The sequence below is a fragment of the Narcine bancroftii genome, chromosome 3 (assembly GCF_036971445.1).
Source record: "Narcine bancroftii isolate sNarBan1 chromosome 3, sNarBan1.hap1, whole genome shotgun sequence".
NCBI classification, from domain to species: domain Eukaryota; kingdom Metazoa; phylum Chordata; class Chondrichthyes; order Torpediniformes; family Narcinidae; genus Narcine; species Narcine bancroftii.
The window spans coordinates 329,549,872-329,568,311 of record NC_091471.1 but is presented as its reverse complement, the minus strand read 5'-3'; the positions used below and the strand labels follow the sequence as shown (position 1 = coordinate 329,568,311).

Genomic DNA, 18,440 nt, shown 5'->3' with positions numbered 1-18,440 from the left:
CAGTCCTCTCAACGAACTGTAACTTGTTCCTGGACACTCGCAGACCCTTTTCCCCCAGATAATTCAAGAGTCTAATTGTATCTCCCCTCATTTCCTGTTCCTTGGGTCCTGATAACAGCAGATCATCCACATACTGCATCAGTTGGGAATCATCGGACCGTGGATAGTCCGCCAAGATCTGTTCTAGCATTTGTCCAAACAGGTTCGGAGATTCAGTGAACCCTTGGGGCAATACGGTCCACCGAAGCTGCCTCCATCTACCTGTCCATGGATTCTCCCATTCAAACGCGAACATATCTCTACTTCCCTCTTCTAGTGGGCACGTCCAGAAGGCATCCTTCAGGTCGATAACACTAAACCACTCATGGTCTGGGGGAATCCGACTCATGATAGTATAGGGATTGGGCACCACCGGGTGGCGGATTTGAACAATAGCATTCAAACTTCTCAGATCCTGAACTAGACGATAGGATCCATCCGGCTTCTTTACTGGGAGTATAGGGGTGTTATAGGGTGACATGCATTCCTCCAAAAGTCCGTCTCGTATTAGGGTCTCAATTACCGGCTGTAGCCCCTTCCTCCCTTCCAAAGAAATAGGATACTGACGTTTCCTTACCGGCTGATGACCTGGTATTAATGTGACATGTAAAGGTGGGATGTCCAGACCTCCTCGATTTCCCTTCTTATACCAGACTCTCTCGTCAATCTGCCGTTCATCCTCCTCCTTCAGAGCACAGAGGTGGACTCGCACTTCTCCGTCCACGGGGAGAGCACCCAAACCTAGGAGAGCCTGTAAATCTCTTCCTAGGAGGTTAAATCCGGCCGACGGTAACAACAAGAGGTCCTGTACCCCTTCTCTCCCTTCCAGCTTCACTGTCACTTGGGGAATTATCGATACCGTTCTGGGAGCCCCTTCTATCCCAGAAATTTTCAAATTGCTTTTTACAGGCTCGGTCCCAATCAGCACAGTTATTACACTACTTCGTTCCGCTCCCGTGTCCACCATAAACACCACCTCTTCTCCCTGGGGACCAATTTTCAGTTTTACCAAGGGTTCCCTCTTATACTTGGTCCCCAACACCCGGAACCCCTGACCCCCCTAATCTTCTTCCATGAGTTCGAGGGTCCGCACTTCCCTCTTATATCGGGGGCATTCCCTCTTGAAGTGTCCTTCCTCGTTACAGTAATAGCACTTAGCGGGTCTCCTGGGTCTCCCCTCTCTTGGATATCTTGGGTTGCTTAGAGGAGGGTTTTTTTTCCTTTCCCCTCTGGACTCGGCATTTATCTGTCGGATAGTCTGTACCATAATCTTCGCTGCCCTCTTTTGACCTTCCTCTTCCCTCTGCACATATACTCTTTGCGCCTTTTTCAACAGGTCGCTCAAGGGTTTTTCATTTCCAGCCCTCCTCCTTTTCTAGTTTCTTCCTAATGTCCTGCCACGATTTGGACACAAATTCAATTTGAATAAGCTGTTCACCCATTGGTGTTCTAGGGTCCACATACGCATACTGTTGGACATTCTTTCTCACCCTCTCCAAGAAATCAGTAGGGGACTCATCTTTCCCCTGGTGGTTCCCAAATGCCTTGGCGAAATTGTGACCCTTTGGCACAGCCTCCCGTATTCCTTTAATCGTCCACTCTCTGTATTGTCTCATACTTGCCAATCCCTCGGGTGTTCGTTTGTCCCACCTGGGTTCATTCAGGGGATATTTTTGTTCATGGGGTCTGGGGTCCCCAGGTTGTTCACGTTCCCACATGAGGAGGGCAGCCTGTCGAATCATCTGCCTCTCCTGGGGTGAGAATAATGTTCCCATTATTGCGTGCATCTCTTCCCAGGTATATGTGTTTGGTCCCAGGAACTGGTCGAACTGTTCGGCCAGTCCCATGGGATCTTCCAATAGACTTTTCATTTCCTTCATAAATCCCCGCACCTCAGTACTGGTTAGGGGAACGTTTACATATCCCGTTCCCCCTCCCGGTCCTCCCATAGGAACTTCCCTCAGGGGATTTAGGCTTACTGGAGCCTTCGATGGTCCTGGACCAGTCTGGGATCTGGTCCAGGGTCGGTTTACCAGTGGAAGTTTAGGGTCCGACTCCCTTAATTCATCCCTTTGTTCCCGGCCCCTTCAGGGGCAATCAGATTCATTACCTTTCCCCTCCAGCAGCGAGCTTCCCTCGGGCGCAGTGGGCACCGGGGGAACATAAGGAGGCGGGAGGTTGTCCAAAGGTTCCCACTTCTTTTCTCCCGCTACCCTCAATTTAAAACATTTTGTTAAGGATCCTGGCCAGGGAACCCAACAAAATGCATACGCCGACTCTTCTTGATTCACCTTTTGTCTCGAGTTTACATATATGTTTAATGCTTGTCTAACCCAATCCTCATCAGATCCAAATTTCGGCCACCAGACCGAGGAACCTTTGATAGGCTGTTTCGACCAAAGAAGACAATATTGAACCATCTTTTTCTTGTCTTTGTCTCGATATCATTTACTATCCCAATTTTCAAACATTCTCCCCAAAGGGCTGTCAAGGGGAACCCCCGGGAAAAGTCCTGATCTTTCAGACGAGCCCTTAGATTTTGATCCTCCCATTTTCCTGCCTAGATCCGTTTATCGTTGCTGAGGACCCCCCCGTTCGGGACCCTACTCCCTTTCATCTCGGACGCCTCGTCGGAGGTACTATCCCTCCGCCGGTTCCCGCTGAGGTTTCCCTGGGGTCTATCCTAAGGTCCCACGACAGGGTCCTCACGCCACGACAAAAGCTCTACACCTGATTTATCGTTTTATATTTTTTTTAATTCCGTCATGACCGTTACCTGGGTGGTCTCGTCCATCAATCCCCACACCACAATCGTAAGTCGTCACTTACCGGTGTCTTCCTGGGGATTGAACCGTCACCCCTCTCCTTTTCATCTTGTCATGTCACCTTGTCCGGATACCACTCGCTCAAGCCGCCCGAGGCGATGAGCAAGGGACTAGGAGCCGCTGAACTCAGCGGGGTGCACCACCTCCGATGTCCCCCTTTCTCGCCTCCTCCCACGGCTGGAGTGTAGATCCCGGACGATCCCCCAGTTGTCAGAAGTACAAATTCTCACACATGAGTCTCTTTAAAGTCGGTGACACGACAAGCTTTATTTACAAGTCTGCAGAGTTGGACTCAACTGGCTTCTCGCCAAGTCAAGCCCCGATACATTGATTTTTATACCTTTTTTGCTTGTCCTTCCCCTCCTCTTTAACACTGTTTTAATTGGTTAGTTTTTGCAAATTTTTTCCATTATATCTACTGTTTTGAATATTGATTTACAACCACATCCCATTACTGCAATTTTTGGATTACCTATGATAGATTTGACTTATTTATCTCTTCCTGCGGATCGTATGATTGCTTTTCTTACACTAATGGCTAGAAGATCTATACTATTGAATTGGAAAGAGGTTAATCCTCCCACTGTTTTCCAATGGTTTACCCAAACTATACTATGTTTAAATTTAGAGAAAATTAGAAACTCTATCTATGAATCCCCTTCTAAGTTTGAGTTAACCTGGCGACCATTTATTCAATATTTTCATTTGTGGTGAGTTGATCTGGCTCTGTTTTCTTTTTATGATTATGTATGATAATTGGGCTGTAAGATGAGATCGGAGTGATCGGCGTGGTTTAGCTATATCTGTAGGTTTTTTTTTAAAGTTTTTTTTTTAAGTTTTTTTTAATTCAGATTTGTTTTTCCTTCTTTTTTGGGTTTTTTTTTTCTCTTTTTTCATATATTGTTATTAATTATATCTTTTTTTTAGAGATAGTTCACACCCTAAACTGATCTAAAAAATTTTTTTATGATATATTTTTATTCTGTAATATTATTGTTTAATATCTCTGTATTAATTCATTACTTACTATGTATTTTTTATATCTCTTTGAACTGTATGTGTTTATAAATTATAATAATAATAAAAAGATTGAAAAAGAAAAGTTTTTGCAAAATCATTCTAAGTACACTTGCATTTGTAATTATCATGTTAGTCACGTATACTACGAACTCTGCACACACTAAATTCTGTTTTTCACTCTTTTATCAATCTTTTGCTCCTACATGTCTCTTTGTGACCATGAAAGATCTCTGTTTGTTATAACATTGTCCAGCTAAACTTTTATGGTAAGCTCCCTGTCTATTCTGGCTTCCCCTTTTATGATTAATCATCACATTTTAACTTAAGCCCTTTTTAACCTAAATTCTCTATCTATAACACCCTCTACATCCATCCTTCCTCCCTCTGTCCACCATCCCTTCATCCACCCTCTCCCACCCACCCTCCCTCCATTCACCCTCTCCCTCCAAACATCCACGCTCTCCCATCCTCCATCCTTCTGTCCTCCCTCCCTCATCATCCCTGCTGCCCTCTATCCACCCTCTCTCCCTCCCTCCTTCAACCCTCCCAGCTTCCCTCTGTTCACTCTCCCTCCCTCCATCCATCCACCCTTTCCCACCCATCCTCCTTCCACCCTCCCTCCCCTCTACATCCACCCTTCCTCCTTCTGTCCACCATTCATTTATCCACCCTCTCCCACCCACTCTCCCTCCCTCCCTCCATCCACCCTCTCCTATCCTCCATTCTTCTGTCCTCCCTCCCTCATTATCCCTGCTGCCTTCTATCCACCCTCCTTCAACCCTCCCAGCTTCCCTCTGTCCACCTTCCCTCCCTCTATCCATCCACCCTTTCCCACCCACCCTCCTTCCACACTCCCCTCTACATCCACCCTCCGTTCATCCTCCCTTCATCAACACTCTCCCACCCACCCTCCCTCTCTCCCTCCATCCACCCTCTCTCATTCTCCCTCCCACCTTCTCCCTCTCTCTCATCCTCCAAACATCCACCCTCTCCCATCCTCCATCCTTCTGTCCTCCTTCCCTCATCATCCTTCCTGTCCTCTTTCCACCCTCCCTCCCAGCTTCCCTCTGTCCTCCCTCCACCCTTCTTCTGTCCCACCCTCCTGTTGACGGCTATGATCGTTTTTATTTTTCAGGATTGTGCAGAATGGAACGAGGACGAGGGGCTTTGTCATGTCGAGAATTGACTCCCACGGTCAGAGTCCTGCTTTATATTTCACCCATTATCTCCACGGCCTTGGCATATCTCCTACATCCCTCCTGTCTCTGCAACCCCCTCTGGTCCTCTACACCTCTCCCTGTCTCTGTAACCCTCTCTGGTCCTCTACACTTCTCCCTATCTCTGTAATCCCTTCTGGACCTCAACACCCCTCCCTGTCTCTGTCATGCCCTACGGTCCCCTACACCTATCCCTGTCTCTGTCACGCTCTACGGTCCCCTACACCTATCCCTATCTCTGTAACCCCCTCTGTTCCCCTACACCCCTCCGTCTCTGTTAACCCCTCTGGTTCCCGACACCCCTCCGTCTCTGTAACCCCCTCTGGTCCCCTACACTCCTCCGTCTCTGTAACCCCCCCCCCTCAGGTTCTCTACACTCCTCCCCATCTCTGTAACCAGTTCCGGCCCCCCCCATCCCTCCCTGTCAGTTTCCCTTGTCGGGGAAGTTGATCAATGTGGTTAATCATTGTACACGTGGGCGGAGAAACTTCTCTCATCATTCCTGCACAACCGGGGCATTGCTGATATTCTGGAATTGCTGGAATGGATGGGACAGGTGAGGTGTTTCTTGGGTAGTGGGGGAACCTCTTCCTGCCAGAATCTGGTGACAGACATCCGTCTCTCAACCCTGACTCCTGCCCCTCCTCCTCTCTCTCTCTCTCCCCCACTCCTCCCCTCCTCTCTCTCTCTCTCTCCCCCACTTCACCCCCTCTCTCTTCCACACTCCTCCCCTCCTCTCATTCTCCCTGCTCCTCCCCTCCTCTCATTCTCCCCCACTCCTCCCCTCCTCTCATTCTCCCCCACTCCTCCCCTCCTCTTTCTCTCCCCACTCCTCCCCTACTCCTCCCCTCCTCTCCCCCACTCCTCCCCTCCTCTCCCCCACTCCTCCCCTTCTCTCCCCCACTCCTCCCCTCCTTTCCCCCACTCCTCCCCTCCTCTCCCCCACTCCTCCCCTCCTCTCCCCCACTCCTCCCCTCCTCTCTCTCTCCTCTGCCTCTCCTCCTCACCTCACTTCTACCCTCCTCTCCAATCCCCCCCTTGCTCCCTACCCCCAGCCTACCCACATATCAGCGCTCGCTCTATCTCTCTTTTTTATTCCTGTAAAAGGGTGTGTCACATCCTGGAATGACTTCACTCGCTTTCACAGTCAGCCGTGAAGGCAATGGCACGGATCGCTCCCTCTGGCAGCTGGTGCCCACTCAGCCCTTTCTGCGGCTGCTTGCTCACCACATCTCCCACTTGTTTCACCTCTAGATGGCTCCCTGGCCTCCTCCTCTCCCCTTTAGCAGTCCCGGTCCTCCCCATCTTGCATTGCACCGGGCTTTCGCCAACACACCCTTGACTTGGGATTTGTCCCCTTAGCCGTGGACAGAGTCTCTGCTGCCATGCCCCCTTGTGCGGCCGACGGATTTCCTCGCTGGGAGCCAGGCCTGTGCCCTTGTCGCAGGTGATAGGGGTGGAGGAGAGGGAGAGTGCAGGGGAGAGGGAGAGTGCAGGGGAGAGGGAGAGTGCAGGGGAGAGGGAGAGTGCAGGGGAGAGGGAGAGTGCAGGGGAGAGGGAGAGTGCAGGGGAGAGGGAGAGTGCAGGGGAGAGGGAGAGTGCAGGGGAGAGGGAGAGTGCAGGGGAGAGGGAGTGTGCAGGGGAGAGGGAGAGTGCAGGGGAGAGGGAGAGTGCAGGGGAGAGGGAGAGTGCAGGGGAGAGGGAGAGTGCAGGGGAGAGGGAGTGTGCAGGGGAGAGGGAGAGTGCAGGGGAGAGGGAGAGTGCAGGGGAGAGGGAGAGTGCAGGGGAGAGGGAGAGTGCAGGGGAGAGGGAGAGTGCAGGGGAGAGGGAGAGTGCAGGGGAGAGGGAGAGTGCAGGGGAGAGGGAAGTAAGGGGTGAGGGAGTGGTGGAGGTGGCAGGGGTCCTCGAGATTCAGTCCTGTAAGCTTGCTCCTTGTCCCATTGCGGGGTGGGGGGGGAGAATGAGACCTCCTCCCACCCTGTCTCAGGGTGGGGATACTAGGACCTTACATCCTGCCCTGAGGGGGAGACTGGAAACCCCCCCAGTCTGTTCTGGTTGGGGGAGACTCGGACCCGCCCCCCCCACCCTTTCCTGGTTAAGGGAGATAGACCCCCAAGTCCTGAGGGGGAGACTGAAACCCATCACCCAGTCCCCGGGGGAGTCTGGGACAACTAGCCTGTCCCTGTGGGAGACTGGGACAACCCCACCCTGTCCTGGTTGAGGGAGACTGGGACCCTCACCATGTCCCGGTGGGGGAGACTAGGACACCACCTCCCCACTCTTTCCTGGTTTATTTTTCCAGGGTAATTAATTTGTTTTTGTTTATTTGTTGCATTCCAGGCTGGGATGGATGATCTGCTGAAACCTCATCACCCTGAATAGCCCAGAGTTTATAATTCTTGTTTCCATTCTGAGCCACAATGCTTGAGGTTGATTCACAACCCACTGCCTTGCCTGACCCTTATTCTCCCTTCCCCACCTGACCAAGGCATTCTTTTTTTTATTTTTGTCTCTGGATCTTTCCCATCCATTATACATTTGCTGAGTTTTAAATTTTGCTAAAATGTGGCGAGGGAAAAGTATTCATAAGAACAAGAAGAAATTGGAACAGGAGCTGGTCCTTGAATGCACCTCTGTTCATCGCTGATCTTTACCCTCCAAGAAACTACAGCAATGTGAAATGCAGAAATAATACAGGTCACCAATTTCTACCAATTGTCAAAATCCTTGCACCTCTGTCTACACATTCATAGCTCACTTATTGCAATGGTAATAAAAATGGACACCTGGCACTAAATAAATCATAAAACAACAACCTATGAGATGGAAGATAAACTCACAGCAATTTTGTGTAACTCATTAAATCTTTGGGCCAAGGCGTTTGTTTTGGTCAGATAAGAAGTACCCAATTTGAGACTGCCTTCCAGCTGTCGGCCCACAGCTCTGCAGCGCACAGCTCTTTCTTTTTAATTTTTATTTTTCACCCTACAAACCATATTGATCAAGATACATACATTTTCCTTCTTAAATATATACAGTGTCGTTTTCTCCCCCCCTTTCCCTTCTCCCCTCCCTCCCTCCCTCACCTCCCCTCCCATTTATTTAAAGTTCAGAATATATGATACATTAAACCCGTAAACAATGATGTCACTCAATAAAAATAAACAAGAAATTCCACTGAGTCAGTTCTTTTCATTATCTTCTCCTGTCATTTTAGGTGGTAAATGTCCACAGTAGGTTTTCTCCATTGTGTTTCATGTAAGGCTCCCATATTTGTTCAAATATTGTAATGTTATTTCTTAAATTATATGTTATTTTTTCTAATGGAATACATTTATTAATTTCTATATACCATTGTTGTATTCTCAAGTTATCTTCTAATTTGCAGGTTGACATAATACATTTTTTTGCTACAGCTCGATCTATCATAACAAATCTTTTTTGTGCTCCATCCAAATCGAGTCCAAAATCTTTGTTTTTTTATATTACTTAGGAGGAAAATCTCTGGGTTTTTTGGTATATTGCTTTTTGTGATTTTATTTAGTATCTGGTTTAGATCTTCCCAAAATTTTTTCACTTTCTCACATGTCCAAATTGCATGAACTGTTGTTCCCGTTTCCTTTTTACAGCGAAAACATCTGTCAGATACTGTTGGGTCCCATTTATTTAACTTTTGAGGTGTAATGTATAGCCTGTGAATCCAGTTATATTGTATCATACGTAACCTCGTGTTTATTGTATTTCTCATGGTTCCGAAGCATAGCTTCTCCCATGTTTCATTCTTTATCTTTATGCTTAGATCTTGTTCCCATTTTTGTTTGGTTTTACCATTTGTTTCCTCGTTCTCCTTTTCTTGTAGTTTAATATACATTTTTGTTATAAATTCTTTGATTATCATTGTGTCTGTAATCACATATTCAAAATTACTTCCTTCTGGTAACCTCAGACTGTTTCCCAATTTGTCCTTCAAGTAGGATTTCAGTTAGTAGTATGCCAACATTGTATTGTAAGTTATATTTATCCTTCAATTGTTCAAAGGATAATAGTTTATTTCCCGAAAAACAATTTTCTATTCTTTTGATCCCTTTTTTCTCCCATTCTCTAAAGGAAAGGTTATCTATTATAAAAAGGATTAGCTGATTTTGCGTCAGTATTAGTTTTGGTAGTTGGGAATTTGTTTTATTCCTTTCTACATGAATCTTCTTCCAAATGGGGGGGGAGTCACGTGATGGAGTAGTGGCCGGTAGGGGAACTCCAGCCCTCTGCAGAAAAGTTAAAAAAAGATAGAGAAAAAAACAAAGGCACAAACTTAAAAACCAAAACAAAGTGAAAGTAAAAGTGTGAAGAAAATGGCAGCGAAGAAAGAAAAACCAAAAACAACAGGAAGAAAAGAAGAAGGAAAGACGTCGGAAGAAGAAGGTGAAGGCCTTACCTGTCCGAAGAGGTCCGCCGTGGAGAGAGAAGCCCGCTCCCTCAGGTCAGTGGAGGTCCCGGGCTCAGGACTACAAAAATGGCTCGAGGAGCCGAGTAAAACTGCACAACCGCGCATGAAAAAAAAACACACTGACGGGAGGGGGGAACAGCTGCGGAGTCGATCTCCACAGCTGAGAGAGACACCTGCAGCACAGCAGCAGGTGCAGAACACAGACAATAACGACAACAAGAAAGAAGAGGGTAAAAAGAAAACAAGGAAACAACAGATGGTCAACCCAGAGGAAGAAGAAGAAGAAGAACAGAAAGAAGTGGAAGAAGAAGAGAAAAGTAAGACAATGGATGTAGCTTTTTTTAAAGAATATATGGAATCAGTGAAAGAATGGCAATTACATGAATTTGATGAGATAAAAAGAAGAATTAAGAATGCAGAAGAAAGAATGAATAAAATGGAAGTGGCCATATCAGAATTGGCAAAAAGAGTGGAAAATATGGAAAAATGAGAAACATTTGTAGATATGGAAGTAAAAGACTTAAAAAAGAAATTGGAAGAATCTAATAAAAAAGCTAAAGAAGCACAGGAGCTGTTAGCTCAGAAGATAGATATGATAGAAAACTATAATAGAAGAAATAATATAAAGATAGTGGGCCTTAAGGAAGATGAAGAAGGCAAGATATGAGAGAATTTATAAAAGATTGGATCCCCAGGGTCCTGGGAAGACCAGAATTACAGGAAGAAATGGAAATAGAAAGGGCACATAGAACTTTAGCCCCGAAACCACAACCACAGCAAAAACCAAGATCCATTTTAGTAAAATTCTTAAGATATACAACAAGAGAAAATATATTGGAGAAAGCAATGAAGAAAACAAAAAGCCACTGGAATATAAAGGTCAAAAAATTTTTTTCTATCCAGACATAAGTTTTGAACTCCTGAAGAAGAGGAAGGAGTTCAATACAGCGAAAACGATCTTATGGAAAAAAGGATATAAATTTATGTTAAGGTACCCAGCGGTACTTAAAATAATTATTCCAGGGCAACAAAACAGACTATTCTCGGATCGAGAGGAAGCAAGGAAATTTGCAGAACAACTACAAAACAAGCAGAGAGATGAAGACATGTAATAAGAGTAAAAATGACCACGATCTATATGTATGTGTGTAAAGGGGTATATGTGTGTATATATATATAATATATATAGTGTGCATACATGAATGTATCCGTATTTAGAGGAAAATATATAGGGTATAGACAAGAATTAATAAGGGAGGGAAATGGAATAGAGGGAATAAGGAGGGAATTAAAAGAGTGACCTTTGTTACATATAAAAATTGAAATCTTTTCTGGGGGGTGCTGGGTGGGGAGGAGTTACGGTCACTGCAAAATCAGCTGACGTTTGCGAGTGAATTTGCAAATCCAAAAAGGAGAGGGGAGATGTGGTTGTCCGAAAAGGGATAAAGGACAACTCAGGAGGGGGAGGGGAGATTGGGGTTAAAGAAGTTTTAAATAGGAGAATAGGGAAAATGTTTGATGTTTTAGAAATGTTGTCTTATAAAGTGTTCAAAACAAGAAAGCAGAAATGGATAAGAAGGAAAGGTAATGATGGAGAAATGGAAAGGGAAGATAAACAAAGTATAAAATGGCTACGCTGAACTATATGACTTTAAATATTAATGGAATACATAACCAAATTAAAAGGAAGAAACTGCTAAATTTACTGAAAAAAGAAAAAAATGATATAGCATTTGTGCAAGAAACACATTTAACTGAATTGGAACACAAGAAATTAAAGAGAGATTGGGTAGGACACGTAACAGCAGCGTCACATAATTCAAAAGCAAGAGGAGTAGCTATATTAATTAGTAAAAATGTGCCAATTAAAACAGAAGAGGAAATAATAGATCCAGCAGGGAGATAAGTAATGATAAAATGTCAGATATATTCGGAGTTTTGGAATCTACCCAATGTATATTCACCTAACGAAGAAGATCAAAAGTTTATGCAAGATATTTTTTTGAAGATAGCAGATACACAAGGGAATATATTAATAGGAGGGGATTTCAACCTGAATTTGGATTCAATTATGGACAAAACTGGGAAAAAAATTAACAGAAAGAACAAAGTAACCAAATTTATAATTAAATCGATGGAAGAAATGCAACTTTTGGATATATGGAGGAAACAACATCCAAAGGAAAAGGAATATTCATATTATTCTGGTAGACATAAAACATACTCAAGAATAGACCTATTCCTGTTATCACCTCGTATGCAAGACAGAGTAAGAAAAACAGAATATAAAGCTAGAATATTATCGGACCATTCACCCTTAATATTGACAGTAAAGTTAGAGGACATCCCTCCAAGAATGTATAGATGGAGATTAAACTCCATGTTACTCAAAAGGCAGGATTTTAGAGAATTAATTGAAAGACAAATTAAAATGTATTTTGAAATAAACACGGAATCAGTGAAAGATAAGTTTATACTATGGGATGCAATGAAAGCATTCATTAGAGGGCAAATAATAAGTTATGTAACCAAGATGAAGAAGGACTATAATCAGGAAACAGAGCAGTTGGAAAGGGAAATAGTAAATATAGAAAATGAATTAGCAATGAAGGAAGATAAAATTAAAAGAAGAGAATTGGCAGATTAAAAAATAAAATATGAAACACTACAAACATATAAGGTGGAGAAGAATATAATGAAGACAAAACAGAAATATTATGAACTAGGGGGAAAAACGCACAAAATTCTTGCATGGCAGCTTAAGACAGAACAAGCTAAGAAAATGGTATTGGCATCAAGGAAAAAAGACAAACAAATCACATATAATCCAACGGAGATCAAGGAAAACTTCAGAGAATTCTATGAACAATTATACCAAACTGAAAATGAAGGGAAAGAAGGGAAAATAGATGAATTTCTAACTAAAATTGAACTACCAAAACTACAAATAGAGGAACAAAATAAATTAACAGAACCATTTGAAATAGTGGAAATACTAGAGATGATTAAAAAATTACCAAATAATAAAACACCAGGAGAGGATGGATTCCCAATAGAATTCTATAAAACATTTAAAGATTTATTAATTCCTCCGCTTCTGGAAGTAATCAACCAGATTGACAAAACACAAAGCTTACCAGATTCATGTTAAACAGCAATAATTACAGTAATACCAAAGACAGAGAAAGATCCACTCGCACCAGCGTCATATAGACCAATATCTTTACTTAACACAGATTATAAGATAATAGCTAAACTATTAGCAAACAGATTAGCAGAGAATGTACCGAAAATGGTAAATCTAGACCAAACTGGATTTTTTAAAAAAGACGCACAACAGACAATATTTGTAAATTTATTAACTTAATTCATGCAGTAGAAGGGAGTAATGCGCCAACAGTAGCAGTTACTTTAGACGCAGAGAAGGCCTTTGACAGAGTAGAATGGAATTATTTATTCAAAGTATTGCAAAAATTCAGTTTACCAGAGAAGTATATTAATTGGATTAAAGCATTATATAAGGGACCATTGGCGAAAGTGACAGTAAATAGATATGTATCAAAGCAATTTAACTTAAGCAGGTCAACACGGCAGGGATGCCCACTATCACCCTTATTGTTCGCGTTAGCTATACAACCACTAGCAGAATTGTTAAGAACAGAAAATAATATAAAAGGGATAAAAATAAAAGAAGGAATATAAAATCAGTTTATTTGCGGATGATATTATAGTATACTTAACAGAACCAGAACTATCAATAAAATAATTATATAAGAAATTGAAGGAATATGGAGAAGTGTCGGGTTACAAGATTAACGTAAATAAAAGTGAAGCAATGCTTATGAATAATGCGGATTTCTCAAAATTTAAGAAGGAATCACCATTCAGATGGCAAATGCAAGCAATAAGTTACCTAGGTATACAAATAAATAAAAATCTCGGCCAACTATATAAAGTCAATTATTATCCACTAATGAAAAAATTACAGGACGATTTAGAGCATTGGAAAGATTTACCACTAACACTAATAGGAAGGATAAACTGTATTAAAATGAACATTTTTCCAAGGATACTATACCTATTTCAGGCATTGCCAATACACCTGACAGAGAAATTCTTCAAAGAGTTAAAGAAAATAATAAGGAAATTTTTATGGAAAGGGGGGAAACCGAGGATAGCACTAGATAAATTAACAGAATGGTATAAACAAGGAGGCTTACAACTGCCAAACTTTAAAAATTATTATAGAGCCGCACAATTAAGATACCTATCAGATTTTTATCAAACAAGGGAAAAGCCAGATTGGACTAGATTAGAATTAGATAAAATAGGGGAAAAGATACCTGAATACATATTATATAAATGGGATGAAAAATTGGTACAACAGTATTACATCATCTACTCAATATTTGGAAGAAGTTCATGTAGAAAGAAATAAAACAAATTATCAATTACCAAAACTAATATTGACGCAAAACAAGTTATTCCCTTTTACAATAGATAACCTTTCCTTTAGAGAATGGGAGAAAAAAGGGATCAAAAGAATAGAAAATTGTTTTTCAGGAAATAGATTATTATCCTTTGAACAAATGAAAGATAAATACAATATAACTCAAGATACAGTGCTGGCATATTACCAATTGAGATCCTACTTGAAGGACAAATTTGGAAGCAGTCTGAGTTTACCAGAGGGAAGTAACTTTGAATATGTGATTACAGATACAATGATAATCAAAAGATTTATAACAAATATGTATATTAAACTGCAAGAAAAGGAGAATGAGGAAACAAATGGTAAAACTAAACAAAAATGGGAACAAGATTTAAATATAAAGATAAAAAAGGAAACATGGGAGAAGTTATGTTCTGGAACGATGAGAAATACAATAAATACGAGGTTACGTATGATACAATATAACTGGATACACATGCTATACATTACACCTCAAAAGTTAAATAAATGGGACCCAACAGTATCTGATAGATGTTTTCGATGTAAAAAAGAAATGGGAACAACAATTCATGCAATCTGGACATGTGAGAAATTAGAAAAATTTTTGGAAGATCTAAACCAGATATTAAATATGGGAGCCTTACATGAAACCGGGGACATTCACTACCTAAATTAACGAAAGGAGAAGGAAATGAAAAGAATTGACTCAGTGGAATTTCTTGTTTATTTTTATTGTATGACAACATTGTTTGACTGGTTTAATGTATCCTAGATTTTGTACTTTAAATGGACAGGAGGGGGGAGGTAGGGAGGGTGGGATGGGAGGAGGGGGGGGGGGAGAAAATGGCACTGTATATATTTGAAAAGGAAAAAGTATGTATCATGGTTAATGTGGTGTATGGTGTGAAAAATAAAAAATTTAAAAAAAAATCTTCCAAATGTTGAGCAGATGATGCAATACTGGAGAATTCCTACGTTGTACCAATTTTTCATCCCATTTATATAATATATGTTCAGGTATCTTCTCCCCTATTTTATCTAGTTCTAATCTAGTCCAATCTGGCTTTTCCCTTGTTTGATAAAAATCTGATAGGTACCTTAATTGTGCGGCTCTATAATAATTTTTAAAGTTTGGTAGTTGTAAGTCTCCTTGTTTATACCATTCTGTTACTTTATCTAGTGCTATCCTCGGTTTCCCCCCTTTCCATAAAATTTTCCTTATTATTTTCTTTAAATCCTTGAAAAATTTCTCTGTTAAGCGTATTGGTAATGTCTGAAATAGGTATTGTATCCTTGGGAAAATGTTCATTTTAATACAGTTTATCCTTCCTATCAGTGTTAGTGGTAAATCTTTCCAATACTCTAAGTCGTCTTGTAATTTTTTCATTAGTGGATAATAATTGAGTTTATATAGATGGCCGAGGTTTTTATTTATTTGTATACCTAGATATCGCATTGCTTGCGTTTGCCATCTGAATAGTGATTCTTAAATTTTGAGAAATCCGGATTATTCATTGGCATTGCTTCACTTTTATTTGCGTTAATCTTGTACCCCGACACTTCTCCATATTCCTTCAATTTCTTATGTAATTCTTTTATTGATATTTCTGGTTCTGCTAAGTATATTATAATGTCATCTGCAAATAGACTGATTTTATATTACTTGTCTTTTATTTTTATCCCTTTTATTATCAGTTCTGCTAATGGTTCTATGGCTAATGCGAACAATAAAGGAGATAGTGGGCATCCCTGCCTTGTTGATCTGCTTAAGTTAAATTGTTTTGATATATATGCATTTACTGTCACTTTCGCCAATGGCCCCTTATATAATGCTTTAATCCAATTAATATATTTCTCTGGTAATTTGTATTTTTGTAGTACTTTGAATAAATAATTTTATTCAACTCTGTCAAAGGCCTTCTCTGCGTCTAAAGAAACAGCTACTGTTGGAGTTTTATTTCCTTCTACTGCATGAATTAAGTTAATAAATTTACAGATATTGTTTGTTGTTCATCTTTTTTTAATAAATCCAGTTTGGTCTAGATTTACTATTTTTGGTACATGGTCGGCTAATCTGTTTGCTAATAGTTTAGCTATTATCTTATAATCTCTGTTAAGTAAAGATATTGGTCTATATGACACTGGTGTAAGTGGATCTTTCCCTGTCTTTGGTATTACTGTAATTATTCCTGTTTTACATGACTCTGGTAAGCTTTGTGTTTTATCAATCTGGTTGATTACTTCCAGAAGCGGAGGAATTAATAAATCTTTAAATGTTTTATAGAATTCTATTGGGAATCCATCCTCTCCTGGTGTTTTATTGTTCGGTAGTTTTTTTTATTATCTCCTGTATTTCTTCTATTTCAAATGGTTTTGTTAATTTATTTTGTTCCTCTGTTTGTAATTTCAGTAGTTCAATTTTAGTTAAAAATTTATCTATTTTATCTTCTTTCCTTTCGTTTTCAGTTTGATATAGTTGTTCGTAGAATTCTCTGGTTTTCATTAATCTCCATTGGATTATATGTGATTTGTTTGTCTTTTTTCCTTAATGCCAATACCATTTTCTTAGCTTGTTCTGTCTTAAGCTCCCACGCTAGAATTTTGTGCGTTTTTTCCCCTAGTTCATAATATTTCTGTTTTGTCTTCATTATGTTCTTCTCCACCTTATATGTTTGTAGTGTTTCATATTTTATTTTTTTATCTGCCAATTCTCTTCTTTTAGTTGTGTCTTCCTTCATTGCTAATTCTTTTTCTATATTTGCTATTTCCCATTCCACCTGTTCTGTTTCCTGGTTGTTGTCCTTCTTCGTCTTATTATTTGCCCTCTGATGAACGCTTTCATTGCGTCCCATAGTATAAACTTATCTTTCACTGATTCTGTATTTATTTCAAAGTTCATTTTAATTTGTCGTTCAATGAATTCTCTAAAATCCTGCCTTTTAAGTAGCATGGAGTTTAATCTCCATCTATACATTCTTGGTGGGATGTCCTCTAACTTTACTGTCAATATTAAGGGTGAATGGTCTGATAATATTCTAGCTTTATATTCCGTTTTCCTAACTCTCTCTTGCATGTGAGCTGATAACAGGAATAGGTCTATTCTTGAGTATGTTTTATGTCTACCCGAATAATATGAATATTCCTTTTCCTTTGGGTGTTGTTTCCTCCATATATCCAAAAGTTGCATTTCTTGCATCGATTTAATTATAAATTTGGTTACTTTGTTCTTTCTGTTAATTTTTTTCCCAGTTTTATCCATGTTTGAATCCAAATTAAGATTGAAATCCCCTCCTATTAGTATGTTCCCTTGCGTGTCTATCTTCAAAAAGATATCTTGCATAAATTTTTGATCTTCTTCATTAGGTGAATATACATTGAGTAAATTCCAAAACTCTGAATATATCTGACATTTTATCATTACATATCTCCCTGCTGGATCTATTATTTCCTCTTCTATTTTAATTGGTACATTTTTACTGATTAATATAGCTACTCCTCTAGCTTTTGAATTATATGATGCTGCTGTTACATGTCCTATCCAATCTCTCTTTAATTTCTTGTGTTCCACTTCGGTTAAGTCTGTCTCTTGTATGAATGCTATATCAATTTTTTCTTTTTTCAGTAAATTTAGCAGTTTCTTCCTTTTGATTTGGTTATGTATTCCGTTAATATTTAAAGTCATATAGTTCAACATAGCCATTTCATACTTTGTTTATCTTTCTTTTCAGTTTTCTCATCACCTTTCCTTCTTATCCATTTCTGCTTTCTTTTTTTGAACACATTATAAGACAACATTTCTAAAACATAAAATATTTCCACTATTCTCATATCTAAAATTCCTTTAACCCCAATAGTCCCTCCCCTTCCTGAGTTGCCCTTTGTCCCTTGTCGGGCAACCACATCTCCCCTCTCCATTTGGATTTGCGAAATCACTCGCAAGCGTCAACTGATTTCACAGTGACCATAATTTTTCCCCACCCAGCCCCCCCAGAAAAGATTTTAATCTTCATATATAACAAAGGTCAATCTCTTAATTCCCTCCTTACTTCCTTTCTTCCCTTACTTTCCCTTCTTAGTTCTTATCTATACTCTATTTTTTAAAAATATACATACACACATATACACACACACACACACACACACACATATATATATATTATATATATATAAATATTTATATATACCTCTTTCCTGGTTGAGAGAGACTGGAAACTCCCCCCCCTCCCCCCCCCGTCCTGTCCCGGTGGGGCGAAGCTAGGATTCCACCCCCCCCCCCCACAATTCTGTCCTGAGGGGGAGACTGGGACTCCCCAGCCTGTCCTGAGGTGGAGATTGGGTATGTGTGCCTTTGTGCGTTTGTATGCATGTTCATGCCGTGTGGGCAGGCTCACAGAGCTGTCCCCACTATGACGCCTTGCCCAACCACACTGCTGTCACTGGGG

At 40.8% G+C, this 18,440-nt stretch overlaps 1 long non-coding RNA gene across 2 annotated transcripts in view; it reads left to right on the top strand.

Moving 5' to 3' along the window:
• The window catches only part of LOC138756572 (uncharacterized), a 30,740-nt gene extending 22,510 nt beyond the window's left edge, over nt 1-8,230 (top strand). Inside the window, exons 1-3 of one of the 2 annotated variants that reach the window (XR_011353162.1) lie at nt 4,090-4,150; nt 5,020-5,078; nt 7,442-8,230. This is a non-coding gene — a long non-coding RNA (uncharacterized lncRNA). Of the gene's footprint in view, nt 1-4,089; nt 4,151-5,019; nt 5,079-7,441 lie in introns of those variants that run through there. The other variant, XR_011353163.1, reaches the window with a different exon arrangement.
• The last annotated feature ends 10,210 nt before the right edge of the window (nt 8,231-18,440 follow it).